Consider the following 16,453-nt stretch of genomic DNA (forward strand, 5'->3'; position numbering starts at 1 on the left):
TAAATGTGACATGCCCCCCAAAAACCATTTCAGCAAAATTCACTCTCCAAAATCCCATTGTCGCTCCTTCCCTTCTGAGCCCTCTACTGCGCCCGCCGAACACTTGACATACACATATGAGGTATTTCCTTACTCAAGAGAAATTGGGTTACAAATTTTGAGGGGCTTTTTCTCCAATTACCCCTTGTAAAATTTCTAAAACTGGGTCTACAAGAACATGCAAGTGTAAAAAATGAAGATTTTGAATTTTCTCCTTCACTTTGCTGCTATTCCTGTGAAACACCTAAAGGGTTAACAAACTTTCTGAATGTCATTTTGAATACTTTGAGGGGTGCAGTTTTTATAATGGGGTAATTTATGGGGTATTTATAATATGAAGACCCTTCAAATCCACTTCAAAACTGAACTGGTCCCTGAAAAATTCCGATTTAGAAAATGTTGTGAAAAATTGGAAAATTGCTTCTGAACTTTGAAGCCCTCTGAGGTCTTCTAAAGTAAAAACATGTCAACTTTATGATGCAAACATAAAGTAGACATATTGTATATGTGAATCAATATATCATTTATTTGGAATGTCTGTTTTCCTTACAAGCAGAGAGCTTCAAAGTTAGAAAAATGCTAAATTTTCAATTTTTTCATCAAATTTTGGAATTTTTCACCAAGAAATTATACAAGTATCGACAAAAATTTACCGCTAACATAAAGTAGAATATGTCACAAAAAAACAATCTCGGAATCAGAATGAAAATTAAAAGCATCCCAGAGTTATTAAAGGGGTACTCCTGTGCTTACACATCTTATCCCCTATGCAAAGGATAGGGGATAAGATGCCTGATCGCGGGAGTCACACAGCTGGGGACGCCCGGGATCATGCACGGGGCACCCCTTTTGTAATCAGTCCTGACTTCGCCCCTCAAAGCAAGCTTACGGGAGGAGGAGGAGCGTGACGTCACACGGGGCGGAGGCGTGACTTCACACGCCGCCGGCCCTGTGGTCGCCGGTAATCAGTCCCGGAGCGAACACGCTCCGGGGACTGATTACAAACGGGGTGCCCCGTGCATGATCCCAGGCGTCCCCAGCTGCGGGACTCCCGCGATCAGGCATCTTATCCCCTATCCTTTGGATAGGGGATAAGATGTGGAAGCACCGGAGTACCCCTTTAATGCTTAAAGTGACAGTGGTCAGAATTGCAAAATATGCTCCCGTCCTTAGGGTTATAATGGACTCCGTCCCCAAGGAGTTAATTAATATCATGTTTATATATGTTTAATATTAGAAGGCACAGTGCGTATTATAATTACTATTAAGGGCATAGTAGATATCAGGGGTATAGATGGTACTATAACAAATATCAGGGGGCACAGTATACATTCCAATTGATATCAGGTGCAATGGTATGTATTATAATTAATTTCAGGGGTCATGCCTTTCTGGGGGCACCGTGTGTATTAGGATAAATATTAGGCTATGTTCACACAGCAGAATTTCTGCATGGAAATTCTGTATGAAAATTCTGCAGAAATGAATTGCCTATTCACTTCAATGGAATTCCTGCAGTGGAAATTCTGCAGGAGAAATTCTGCTGTGACAATGTGACAGCAGAATCCCATTGAAGTGTATTGGCTATAAATTCATGCAGAATTCCATGCAGAAATTCTGTAATGTGAACATAGCCTCAGGGACATGATGTGTAAAATGGATATTGCTGCACACTGGCCAAAACTGTATGAAATGACTAAGACTGATATACAGACAGGTAAAACAATTTCTTATAATTAATGTAAACAATGCGTTTCGACATACAGTCTCTCTCTTCATCAGGTTGTGGTTATATCTCAAAACGTGTTGTCTGCATTGATTGTAATAAATCTGCTCGTAGAATAACCATTGAAGCGGAGTTTGATTATTGTCTATGCTATCTGCTGGTAACGGCACATAGAGCGTAGGGCTGGGCGGTATACCGGTTCATACCGAATACCAAAATTTTTGTGCTGCACAATATGAATTTTAACCCATAACGCAATACCGGTTTGGCCCCTCCCCCTCGGGAATGAATGAATTATCAGCCCAGCGCTGCACTGTCCCTACATCGGGGAACTAATCATATGTGACCCGCGAGCGCTGTTCCCCCAATTAATTATCAGCCCAGCGCTACTACTCACATATGTCACCCGCAAGCACTGCCCTCCTGGTCCTCCTGCTTGTTGCTGCCACCGGCGTTGGCACTCTATACCAGTGGTCTTCAACCTCCAGATGTTGCAAAACTACAACTCCCAGCATGCCCGGACAGCCGTTGGCTGTCCGGACATGCTGGGAGTTGTAGTTTTGCAACATCTGGAGGTCTGCAGATTGCAAACCACTGCTCTATACTGTATCCCTATGCCCGGGCTGCAAAAGGTAAACAAAATAAACTTTAACTCACCTTCCCCGTCGGTCCGGACTTGCTTCCCAGGGAATGGAACGTCGGAGAGCTGTTAGCCTATCAACGGCCGCAGAGATGTTCCGCCTCGGCCGGTGATAGGTTGAGTGCACTGTCATGTAAGAAGCCTGCTTCTTACATGACAGTGGGCTCAGCCTATCACTGGCCGAGGCAGAACATTGCTGCAGCCGGTCATAGGCTGACGGCTGTCCGACGATCACGTTCCCAGCTTAAGGCCGACGTCGGAACATGCGTTAGTTTATTTTGTTTACCTTTTGCAGCCTGGGCATAGGGATACCGCACAGTATAGAGAGTGTCAGCACCGGCGGCCGCAACAAACAGGACGAGGAGGCAGCGCTTGCGGGTGACGTGAGTACTACCCCGATGGGGACAGCGCTGGGCTGATAATAAAATTTTTTTTGGGGGGGGGGGGGGGGGAATACCGTTATAAACCGTGGAACCACCATAAATTACAAAAATACTGTGACACACATATTTGGCCATACTGCCCAGCCCTAATAGAGTGCCCCTGTTATTTGTTCAATTTGTTCTATGTATAAATTGTAGAACAGAGGCTGAGGGTCGGCTGCAGAAGTAAAAAGCCAAAGATGCCTGGTTGGCACACCATGGTGTATAAAATGGTGTGTAATATAAGCAATATGAGGAGAATGGAATGTAAATATCACAGAGTATGATTAGTGTTATAATGAAAATCAGGGACACATTGGGGGAGATTTATCAAACTGTGTGAGAGAAAAAGTGGAGTGACTTCCCCACAGTGGCCAATCACAGCTCATCTAACAAGCTGTGGTAAAGTGAAAGCTGAGCTGTGATTGGTTGCTGAGGGGGAAATCACTTCACTTTTTCTCTCACACAGTTCGATAAATCTCCCCCATTGTGTATTATAATTAATATTAGGGGCACATAGTGTATTCTCACTCATTTCAGGGGGCATGTGTGTATAACTTACTTCATTAACCTGACATGGCAATTGGTATTTTATAGTAGAATTTATTTTACATGGTTTGCTGCACCACTGGCATCTGTCACAGCAAGTAGGGAAGCTTTGCTTGTCCAAATTGCTTCATGCTGCCTGGCCACTGGGTCATTCCCCCTATGGGTTTGGTGTTGCCTTGACGAGGCGAGTGGGCTTGTACTTTTTGATCAAAATGTATACTAACAACCTGTTTTAAAAATTATGCTGAGAAGCAAGTAGATCAAAATACAAATTGTGGATGTGTGGCTGTGTTTCTATATTTTTCTTTTACATTTGTATAAGAACAAGCCCCGCCCACCAAAAATTCTGTAGGAAATCAATGCATGGAGAGATGACTTCCTTTACAATAAGGATATATATACATATATATATATATATATATATATATATATATATATATAAGACATCAGTAACAAAGATTACTAAGTAATTATTTTTGTAATATAAGTCAGCTAGTGCAAATAGAAAACAACTGGGGAAAACGTGAACTTGATTTAAAGGGTTTTTTAAGCCTCCTAAAAAAAAGGAATACATGTAATATATTGTATTAGTAGATGTAGTAAATAAATCAAATTTATTGCAAAAAGTTATCTTTCTACAGGAAAGCATGGCATTGCTTTGATTCTGCATTTACTAAAATGGTACAGGACAACTGTTTATCTATATGCTGAAAACGACAAATCACATGGCTAGAGATGAGCCAATTTTTTAAAAATTTGATTCGGCTGATTCGCTGAATTTTTTGAAAAAGTGTGTGTGTGTTTTTAACTTTTTTCCCTTTATTTTCTTTATTTTTCAGGTATTACTACTACTCCCAGCATGGAACAGACTGTTCCATGATGGGAGACGCAGTACCTGTACTAATAGACAGATCACCCCGGGGTCTGACACCCGTTGCGATCCTCCTATATAATGTATAGATTCAGCCAGCCGGACACTCTTCAGCACAATCCTGCACGTTCGGCCATGTGAAGTTCTTTACATCACAGATTTATATTTCCCGCAGAGAGCTGTGATTGGCCAGATGGTTCCAGCTAATCACCACTTTCTGCGGGAAATATGAATAATAGGTATATATATATATATATATATATATATGGCAATGCAGGGGACCAGAGAAGAGCGGCCATGCCCGTCATCTATACTCATACAGGGCGATCGCAGTGGGTGTCAGGAGTGACACCCGCTGTGATCTTTCCTTTACTGCAGGTACTACTGCTCCCAACATGGAGCACACTCAGCTCCATGCTGGGTGCTGTAGTACCTGAATTAATAGACAGATCACAGCGGGTGTCACTTCTGGCATATGTTGCGATCTGTCCATTAATGCAGGTACTACAGCTCCCAGCATGGAGCTGAGTGTGCTTCATGTTGGGAGCAGTAGTACCTGAAGTTAAAGCGCAACTGTCACAGATTTTAACCCCTATAAACTAGCCCCAGGATGGCAAAGTTGTTAGAAATTACAGTTCAAGCATACCTTTTGCTGCTTTCTGGAAGCTTTAATTGGGCTAAAAAATGATTTTTATTAAAGTCAGCAACAGTCGGATATCCCCTGTATGTCAGCGATGGGACCGCTGTGTGATTGACAAACAGATTCCAGCACATAGGCCCCTTGTTCTTATAAGTGGGTGGCGAGTTTTCTAGTGCACAGTGGTGATGCAATGTGGGCAGCCAGCTCTCACAGCAAGCGCTCGCTCCCCATGGGCAGCATAATGCTGTAGCAGAATGAGCTGGCCATGCACATCGCATCACCTCTGTGCACTCTAGGAAGACAGGAGAGTGGCTGGCCGGCTTATTCTGCTACTGCATTATGCCGTGTATAGCGCCTTAGGGACCGAGCGCATGCTGTGGCCGCCCGCATCGAATCACTGCTGGGCACAGGAGAACGGGCACTGTTTATGAGCCACCCGCATATAATAAGAATAAGGGGTCTATGATTTTTATGAAAGTCAGCAACAGTCGGATATCCCCTGTATGTCAGCGATGGGACCGCTGTGTGATTGACAAACAGATTCCAGCACATAGGCCCCTTGTTCTTATAAGTGGGTGGCGAGTTTTCTAGTGCACAGCGGTGCCCCTTGTTCTTATAAGTGGGTGGCGAGTTTTCTAGTGCACAGTGGTGATGCAATGTGGGCAGCCAGCTCTCACAGCAAGCGCTCGTTCCCGATGGGCAGCATAATGCAGTAGCAGAATGAGCTGGCCATGCACATCGCATCACCTCTGTGCACTCTAGGAAGACAGGAGAATGGGTGGCCGGCTTATTCTGCTATTGCATTATGCCGTGTATAGCGCCTTAGGGACCGAGCGCATGCTGTGGCCGCCCACATCGAATCACTGCTGGGCACAGGAGAACGGGCACTGTTTATGCGCCACCCGCATATAATAAGAATAAGGGGTCTATGCGCTGGGACCTGTGTGTCATTCACACAGTGGTCCCAGCGCTGACATACAGGGGTATCCAACTGATGCTGACTTTAATAAAAAAGTATTTTTTTTTAACCTGATTAAAGCTGCTAGAATGCAGCAAAAGGTATGATTGAACTGTAATTTTTACAACTTTGTCATCCTAGGGCTAGTTTATGGGGGTTAAAATCCATGACAGTTGTACTTTGAGGAAAGATCGCCCCAAGTATCATTTCTGACACCCATTGCGATCCTCCTGTATAATGTATAGATGCGGGTGACTGCTCTTCTATGGCCCCTGCACTGACATATATATATATATGTATATATATAGTCCCAAAATAATGCAGCACTACTTATCTAGTCCAGCAAACAATGGTGGTGCCAGCGTCCAAAAAAAAGACTCGATCAAAGTCCTCCATAGACAGAAACCAAAAACAGGCGCAGCACTCAAAAAAACAGTGTGATTTAATATCTCATGTCAGCATTACAACGTTTCAACTCCTCCTGGAGCCATTTTCAAGCATGATGCTTGAAAATGGCTCCAGGAGGAGTTGAAACGTTGTAATGCTGACATGAGATATTAAATCACACTGTTTTTTGGAGTGCTGAGCCTGTTTTTGGTATATATACCGATTATTCATATTTCCCGCAGAGAGTTGTGATTGGCTGGAACCATCTGGGCAATCACAGCTCTCTGCGGGAAATGTGAATCTGTGATGTGAAGAAATTCACATTGCAGAACATAGTGCAGGATCGCGCAGAAGAGTGGCCAACCACCCACATCTATACATTATATAGGAGGATCGCAACAGGTGTCAGACCCCGGGGCGATCTGTCTATTAGTACAAGTACTACTACTCCCATCATGGAACAGTCTGTTCCATGGGGGAATAGCACTACTACTAAATTTGAAAAAAGTTAAAACACACACTTTATTGAACACATTATTAAAATACATTAATAATAAAAAGTTTGGCAAAAATAATTCTAAAAAATATATTATTGCTACGTTTAAATGGCCCCTTTCTAAATTTTTATTATTGTTGGATACATTTTTAGGTCCCTGCCGCCCATATAAATTGGTCCCTGTATAAAAATGTATTCAAATTTTGTTGTAGAAAATAAAAATTTTGTTAAATACATTTTTTTACTGCAAAAACTCAGTGGAATCTTAGCCTTAGCCTAATAACAAAATGGAATGAATGAAGAAATTTGTTATTTTGAATTGAGTTGGTCAGAATGGAAATTTCAAGAAATTCGGAACGATTTCAAATTTGTCCAAATTGATTCACTCATCTCTACACATGGCCACTGAGACAGCAGCAGTCCTTGTGTCCACAAAAGCCTAGTTGTACATAAATTGACTGTACCAATTTACTGTACACCTTCTTTTTTCTTGGTTTCCTCTATTTGTGTGCTCTGTGGGCCATTCTTTTTGCCATGAACGAAAAGTCATTAATAATGTATAGCGAGTGACTGCCAAGAATGGACAGATTTTCTGTATGTGTTATCACTGTCACAAGAAAATGAAAGCACATGGGTGAACCTGTTATACCAACTTGAGGCGACTTGCAGTTACCCATGGTAACTATTACAGCTCGCCCATTTTTAGGCCTATTCACACCTAAATAAACTGGCATAAAGTATGCCTGGTTGTTAGAAGATGCATATATGCACACGGATACATGGGAAGACGACGTGGCTTTATGCCAGCATTCCAAAAAGTATCCCTATTTTAGTAACAGGTTTTTAGTCTAGCAAGTGAAGGAGCCAACATGGATTTTTCCATGCATTCCAAAAATTATCCCTTTTTTGGTAGTAGTAACAGGTTGCTAGTCTAGCAAGTAAAGGAGACAGCATGGATTATTCCAAGCGTTCAAAAATTATCCCTTTTTTGGGAGTAGGAACAGGTTCTTAGTCTAGCAAGTGAAGAAGAAGGCATGGATTTTTCCAGCGTGCCAAAAATTATCCCTTTTTTGGGAGTAGTAACAGAATTGGCATTCTAAAATAGTGAAGACTGAAGAAGAAATAGCTCTTGTATTAAAAGACATAAAAATTATCCCTTTTCTGGGGATGATGGTTTGTGTATGTGTAGACAAAAAGATATACAAAAGGTAGCTGGTGTTACCTACAACCCCAATACGTCTACAATATATATATTAAATATATAAATTATATAAAAATATATAATACAAACCATCGCCCCAAAGGTATATAGTAAAATAGTAGATAGAATGAGTCCAATATGAATAATCAGAATAAATGTATAAAAAGTTTATTTTAATATCAAATTATATATATATATATATATATATATATATATATATATACATACATACTGTATGGGGAATCTGTTGGACTACCTTATGGCTAAAAAGGTACCAACCCATCTACGCCGGGTGTGACTATGAGTTGAAACGTTTGTGGCGACAGAGGAAGAAACTGTTTGTACACAAAGGACTGTTGTACTGAAATTCTTTGGATCCGGTCTCTGGTGATCAGCTTCATCAGATTGGTTCCCCGAAGAGATGCGGCGATGGCCCTCAACGCATATAATGACCAGTCAGGACACTTTGGAGTCCACAAGACCAAAGTTACTGTCAGGCGAAGATTCTACTGGATTGGAATGCGGAGTGACATTGAGAAATGGTGCAGTGAATGTTCTGTCTGTAACATCACCAAGAATGTGCGCAAGGACACAACAGCACCCCTCCACTCCATCCAGAGTGACAGACCCAACCAGTTGGTCGCGCCAGACAATGTGAAATTGTCTCCTACCTGGTCCGGGTATACCTATGCTCTCACCATGGTGGATCATTACTCCAAGTGGGTTGTCATTCCTGTCAAAGATCTCACAGCCAAGACAGAGGCCCAGATGTTCTACTCTAAATGGGTGCAAACCCTTGGATGTCCTAAGTCTGTCTTAACTGACCGTGGAACAGCCTTTGAGGCCCAACTCTTCCAAGAATCATGTCAATTCCATGACTGCAAGAAACTTCGAACCATCCTCAGGGAAATGGGCTCTATGTGCGTATCAACCAAGTCTTCCTCTATATGCTGCGAGCAGCCTCTGTGTCAGTGATGTACATAGCATCTTATGTATCTAAATAGTCAAATGTCATATAACTAGTTAGGACTGTAGCTAACCAGTCTAAACATTCAGTCCATAATAGTCATCAAAAGTTGTAACAAATGTCTAATGTCTAATTATTTTCCTGTCCATCATGTACAGGGTGCTCTTGTGCCCAGAGAGTTCTCCTGGAGGTGTAAGTAACACATACAGTGACAGAGCTACTGTGCATATATGTAACATTCTAATGTGTTGTCAAAATGGAAAAAAAAATGTGTATTTACTGTTATGGGGAGAAGTAGCTATAGCCGAAGGGTCCCATTAGCACAGGCATTCGGGTAGAAAGCAACCCGATCCGAACCAAATATCTGCTAAGTATGCAGTTGCAAGACCAAAAAGATTTCACGTTTATATCTCATAATCCCAGTTATTAATACCCTCACACATTGTAGCATGTAAGGACGTTAATTGCAATGCCACATAGACTCTTCCCCAGTTTATCTGTTCACCAGCCCTTTGAAGGACATTGTCTCAAAATGCCCCAGGAACTGTATCTACTGTTGCTGCTAGGCCTCAGTGGCCATTTCATGCTCATCCGCTCTCCAGGACTGGGTGCCAGGACGGCTGTTGTTAAGAGGGCAAGTTTGTGGTCGCCCAGTACGGGAGTTGCACCCTGTACCTTGCTGCCCTGTCAGGCGGACTTTATTCAGTGACCCCTGGGCCCCCCCTGTACCTATGTTCCATAAATAGTGTTAAATGCCTATGATAATCAATGTAAAGTGTATATAGTGTTATGTACCTTTTAAATACTGTTGTCATGTGTTGTAACCAAGAAAGGTACTTGTGACCATGTGACCTACAGGGTGACCAATGGGATCCCTTCAGAGTCTCCCCATATAAATCCTGGGTGGAGCTAGTTCAGTCTCTAAGTCTCTTTGAGTTTTTGCTGAGTACAGTGAGGTCAAGTCTGGAGAGAGTGTCTAGTGTCCTGAAGCCTATTACGCAGCCACGCAGCCAAAAGTCCACTACCCCACAGGTGAACATCAAAACCTGGTAAACTACAAACTGGGTGAAGTCTTTCTAGTCAGTCCCAGTCAAGTCAGTCAAGATAAATCTGTGTCAAGTCAGCATGGCCCTGCATCAAATTGTTCAAGTCCACTACAACTCCCAGCGAACCATGAGGTCTCTGAAGTCACTGGTCACCTCCTTGAGCCTGGCTAAGCTGTTAAGACTGTTACACCTGTCTAACTCAGTAAATCTGCCGTTGTTCCGTAACTTGGCATCAGAGTCATTATTTGCCCCCCGTGCCTAGCGCAGGAATCCAGTGGTATACCTTCAGGTGGTGAAGATGTTAAACCACGCCCTGGCATCACAAATACAAGGGGTTAATACCATCTGGCCCTAGGGTAATTCCATCTGCCCTCATCACACCCTCACTACAGTACCATTTGTGCTTTTTATAGGTTTCCAAAATAGTATTATTTTTGTACTTGTCTAGGTTAAAACAGGGTGAGGGTGAAAAATGTACCAAATATGCCAGTGATCTCCAAACTGTGATCCTCCAGCTGTTGCAAAACTATCCGGGCATGCTAGGAGTTGTAGTTTTGAAACATATGGAGGTCCACAGTTTGGACACCACTGAAATATGGCCTTGAAATGCAATAGTGCTCAAGAACTAATACATTATAATGTGATTTTCTTACAACATTGCCCAAGGATTGTACTGTGTAATTCATAAATTCCCTCTTAATCATATATATTCTTTTTAGTTTCTAATTTTTTTATTATTGCAATTAGGAATACACAGAATAACACACAGCACATCTCATATCTTAGAATCAGACATAGATTACTGTTTTATGCACATAAAAATTACATATTTCCACCCCAAAGCCTACCCACAACCTCAATATGCGCTGCTACTGAAAAAAAAAATACATATATGGACAAATACATATACCTAAAAAAACGCACATAAACATACGGGTACATACATAGGTACAAACCCACTTATGTAGATATAATTCACAATCAGAGACCATCTTAGAATATCTCCACTCCTCAGGCCCTTTCCAGCCATTGTGACCATATTTGTTGAAACCTAACCCAGTAATTCCATTGTACATATATTGCTTTTGCACAACCTCTACCTTATCCATATATACAGTAGGCGATCCACCTGGTACATCCAAGGATATATATTTTAGGGACTTTAGGAATAGTTAAAGCAAAAGTAGAATCAATGATTGTTAGTACAGACGCCCAGCATTCCTGGATATTGGGACAGCTCTGCAACATGTGGAGGAGCTCAGCCCCTTCCTGAGAAGAATACTGTTGACAATAAAGATTCCTGATCAAGCCCTATTCTGTGGAGAAAAGCTGGAGTCTGGTAAACCCTGTATTTCATTACAGTGAAATCTGCTAAGTAATAACTTTTATAGTTGAGAGATAAAACCCTGAGACTGCAAATTCAAAGCTCAATCCCTAACAAACTGCATTGAAAACAATTTCTGTTGGGCAGAGAAGGCATGTCTTAGCATAATACAAAAAAAAAGCATGGTGACTAAGTTGAAAATCCACTTGAAATTCGTTAAATGAACGAAATATACCCTCCTTAAAGGGGTACTCCAGTGGAAATTTTTTTTTTATAGTTAACTGGTGGCAGAAAGTTAAACAGATTTGTAAATGACTTCCAGTACTTATCAGCTGCTGTATACTACAGAGGAAGTTATTTTCTTTTTGAATTTATTTTCTGTCTGACCACAGTGCTCTCTGCTGACACCTCTGCCCATGTCAGGAACTGTCCAGAGCAGGAGAGGTTTGCTATGGGGCATTTGTTCCTGACACGGACAGAGGTGTCAGCAGAGAGCACTGTGGTCAGACAGAAAATAACTATACAACTTCCTCCAGGGCATACAGCATCTGATAAGTACACCTCTCCGCTCCCCTGCACTTTCAAGGAAGGCACACTGCCACCGGTGTCAGCAAACTAAAGCTTCATTCACTCACATAGTGGAAGAGTACCTATGTGAAAATGTTCTATTTTAGTACTTGTGTACAGTAATTTCACCAGACTTGGTCGTATGACTAACTGTCTTCTGTGTGCAAGCACAATTTTTGTTGTTAAAGGTTTCTACAGCAACGTTTAAGCACAGTGAACACAGTCATAAGAAAAATTGTAGCCAACTCACCAGTGAGTCCTTAGTCATGACACAAAAAGGACTGCCAACTGTCTCCTTATATACTACGTCTGACCATGTGTATTGATAATAGGATATTCACCTGGAAGTTCGGCATCCGCCATCACTTCCTGGGAGGTTCTAGGAACAAACAAAAAATCACCAACCTTAACCCCTTCCTATATTTCCTTGTACAATTGCAGTACATAGTTTTTCATAAAACCATTATCCACAGAAAAAAATAATTAATGCACAAAAGTAGAAACAAGAAGAAAGGGAGAAAAATAGCAAAACATTTTGAAAACTTTACAACCAATAAAACATTTTTATCTGGAGTTGACAATGTATGGTCTAATGCTATCTTCAATAGAAATAAGACAGGTCATTGTGGGAATTTAATCCTTTTGGGTAACGGGAATCTAGCATTAAAATCCAAAAGGCTTCCCTTTTGAAAACCGCATGTGGCCAATCACCTCCTCTCTGCGGACGTGGCACTCGTTCCAAACCTGCTATCTATATTGATTAATTGTTTAAGCACAGTGCCTGACAAATTTGACAAGAAAGTTTCCATGATTCTCAGGAACCGGAACTCTATAGTGTATCTGGACTACTGAGCAATACATGGACATCTGTGTAAATATGCCATAGTAATATATTTTGCTCACCGTTATGCACAAGGAAAATTTTTGCGGTCCTGCACTATAATTGTTGCAGTGTAATAAAATGTATATAATTTGTTGTACACCGAAAAGTCATAGTGTACCATATTCTCTGATGCCTGGTAGTTTTCTTGTAGGGGTTGTCCTGAACTAATCGGGAGAAGCAACACACACGTTTCATGTACAGTAGGACTGTTACACTCACAACCAAACAGTCCATAAAAATGTCCTATGTCTAAAATATCAAATGTGATATTTCTTGTGTCCTCGTGCTCAGGATACTTTGCTGGCCAGAAGGTATTCCTATTACCCACAAAAGCACGTAACAAAAAGTCAAAGGTAACAAAATGTCAAGTGTTATCTAATAAAAATGTCTAGCATAAGAAAATGTCTAGCATAAAAGTAACTAGTGTTCTTGGGAGAAGTGTGTAATGCCAAGGGACTCCAGTAGCCAAGGCATTGGGCAGAAAGCCTCCGGCAACCCAATCCGCCAGTGTTATGTCTTAGTCATGTATAAAGTGTTATTATGCATAGTCAAATGTCATCGCATGCATAGCCATAGTCTAATGTTATGATATACATAGTCATAGTCCATAAGTAGTGTTATACCATAGTCATAGGTATGTTGTTATTATTATACATAATCCTTGTTCTCCAGTAATCCTTATTCTCCATTAATACAAAATCTACCAGAGCATGTATGGACATTTATACGGAGACTCTATTGTATTATCAGTTCTTGACAACAGACAGCCTGGAAATGGACGTTAGATACAATGCTTCAGGACTACATTGGCCCCACTGCTGTTTCGCTCCTCAAAGGTTTCCAGAATGGACGTCGAGGGCGACATTAGTTAAGTCGGGGGGGGGGGGGGTTGTGATGTCCCTGTACGGGATATGCATCTCACAGTCCTATCAGCTTGAGTGCCTGCACGTCCCCAGGGCTCACCAGCCCTGTACCCCTATAATTGTATATTATGTGTATGGTCACATGGTTATTGGACACATGATAATAGTTGTGACATGTTAAAGTCAGATGTCTCAGAGCCAGTGTCCAGCACATCTGGAGGCCTCAAGCCTAAATTACAGCCACAAGTCAGTAAGTCAAGTCATCTTTGTCTGCTGTCACTATCTTCAGTCAAGTCAAGTCTATTATAGTCAGCGTGGCTGTCCTAAAGTCTGTCAAAGTCACTGCAAGTCCCAGCAAGCTGCGAGGTCCCTTGTGTTACTGGTCACCTCTCTGGGATCCTGGCCTAGCTGTAAAGACTGTACCATCTGTCTATCTCAGTAAAGCTACCGTTAACCTTGACCTGGCCTTGAACTCTTATTTGCCCTACCTAACTAGGACTAGCAGTGCTATCGTTTGGGTAAAACCACGCCTTGGTGTCACGAACATTTAGGGGTTAGCATCATTTGCCCCTGGACTACAACATCTGCCCCATACACCTCACATCGCACCCCCGTGGCGCACCACACATGTGAGCAAATTTTGTTTGAAACTTGTAGCAAGAAACACACTGAGTTTGAAACATAATACCTTTTTCTACTTGTGTGAAAGCCAGACACACTGCACGTGACCCATGGAATGTATTCATTATTCTCAGCAGGAAGAGTTGGGATGCCATGGGTTGCTCATCCTGGGTGACCCACTGTAAGGGTACGTTCACACATACGCAGATTTGATGCACAGGATTTTCTGTTGCAGATTTCAATGTAAACTAAATGACTGAATCTTTTAATCGGCAGTTAGAAATCCTGCGCAACAAATCTGCGCAGGATCCTGTATGTGTGAACGTACTCTAAGACTGGGTTCATATATGTACGGCATCCGACCTAGGTGAACTCAGCCTAGATCCGACTCAGCTGATGCCATGACTGATGATAACTTGTCATCAGTTGTATGGCATCCGGCGTCCATTGTTTCGGGGCAGCAAGCTGCGTTCCCCTGTCCGGTGCCCTCTTGCATGTCCAACCATGCGGCGTCAAAATTGAGACGCTGGACGAATATGAACTGTCCTATTCAAATGAAATGGATCAGTTCTATCATCACTTTCCCCCTGGTGCAGGCCTGCGGGAAACTATGCCTGACCCTGATATATGTGAACCCAGCGTTAGAAGATATGTGAATTTGATAATGTAAAACTGTACAGGGGCTCACCTCTGTAGTGCGAGCTCATAAGTGGCTCCTTTGTCTCCTGTTTCATTTATCCGTTGGGATGGTATTTTCAATGTAGATCTCTAACCTGGGGCTCTGCGATTGTTGCAAAACTACAACTCCCAGCATGCCCTGACAGCAACAGACAGCCTCTAACTGTCAGAGCATGCTGGAACTTGTAGTTTTTCGATAAATGGAGAGCTTACTAGTTTGAGTTCAGTGCAGAATTACACATCCCTGCATGTCTTGATAGCTTACAGCAAAAATCATTAAATAGGTAGAGAGTTGGAAAAGGGGCAGGTCAAAGGGCAGAGATAATGGGCAGAGCTAGGGGCTATCGCCTAGAGCGGTAAAAATCCTTGCACCAGCCCTGCCTGCCCGACACTGCCCAGCACTGTACCGGGCTGTTGATTTGAAGTTCTCTTCACATCACAGATTCATATATGCCACAGAGAGTTGTGATTGGCCGGATGGTGCAAGCCAATCACCGCTCTAAGTGGCATATATGAATCTGTGATGTGAAGAGAGTTTCACATCACAGCCAAGTACAGTACAGGGCAGGGGAGCGGAGAGGTGCAGTGTGCTGCCCGCTTCTCCAGATTATAAAGGATGATCGCAATGGGTGTCAGGAGTGACACCCACGTCGATCTGTCTCTTAGTGCAGGTACTACAGCTCCCAGCATGGAACAGTCGGTTCAATGCTGGGAGTAGTAGTAGTACCTAAATAATGTTGGAAATATACAGAATAAAGTTGAACAGTAGTTGAAATTATACACACTTTATAAAACACATAATTAAAATACATTATTAATAAAAAGTTTCACAAAATTATTAAAAAAATATATATATTCTTTTAAAATTACATGGACCCTTTATCCATTTTTAATATTGCCGGCTACATTTTTATGTCCCTGCCCGATGACATTAATTTGTCCCTGAAATTAATAAAAATTTTGTTCTAAAAAATATAGATTTTATTCCCAAAATTTTTTTTACATCCCTACTGCATCATTTAAAAAAAAATTTTTTATGGTAACCTATGAAATTGAATTGGAAAATTTAACTCTATCCCATTTTGAGAATAAAAACCGTCCACAAAAACGCCAATGTGGAAACCCACATGGCTTTTATTTTGCCTTTTTTCACTTTCATAGACTTCTATGGGAGAAAAATGCCAAGATTTTCCTAAGAAAATGCCAGAGTCTCATCATGAGGTAATTTTTCAAAAACTGGCAAGAGAGCCCAAGACTGGGGAAAAAATTCCAAAAGGATAAAAAAAAAAAAAAAAAACACCAAACTGAAAAACGCCAAGTTGATATGGCATTTTGCAGTTCCCTGTTGACTTGCAGCTAACATCTGGCCGCAGCATTTTTTCTGGGCATTTTTGGCTGAAAAACCACAGTGGATTTCCAGCCTCATCCAGAAACTGTGATGGTTCCTTGTAATAATGAAGACCCCTTAACACTCTCTGGCATTCAATGAATGATAGCATTCCTTGTGTCTCATCACTGATTAGGCCAGCCCACTGGACTCTAAATGAGCTCCAAAAGATATGTGTGCAAATGAAA

General features: G+C 41.8%; 1 protein-coding gene across 5 annotated transcripts in view; it reads right to left on the reverse strand.

The window, feature by feature from the left end:
* Positions 1-15,009, reverse strand: part of LOC130368784 (TRPM8 channel-associated factor homolog) — a 64,033-nt gene extending 49,024 nt beyond the window's left edge. For 3 of the 5 annotated variants that reach the window (XR_008892568.1, XM_056572998.1, XM_056572994.1), the window contains exon 1: positions 14,889-15,009. The gene's annotated coding sequence lies outside the window, so the exon portion shown is untranslated. Of the gene's footprint in view, positions 1-1,803; positions 2,112-3,389; positions 3,505-14,888 lie in introns of those variants that run through there. The other 2 variants (XM_056572996.1, XM_056572997.1) reach the window with 2 other exon arrangements.
* Positions 15,010-16,453: the final 1,444 nt, after the last annotated feature.

This window comes from Hyla sarda, chromosome 4 (assembly GCF_029499605.1).
Source record: "Hyla sarda isolate aHylSar1 chromosome 4, aHylSar1.hap1, whole genome shotgun sequence".
In the NCBI taxonomy this organism is placed as follows: domain Eukaryota; kingdom Metazoa; phylum Chordata; class Amphibia; order Anura; family Hylidae; genus Hyla; species Hyla sarda.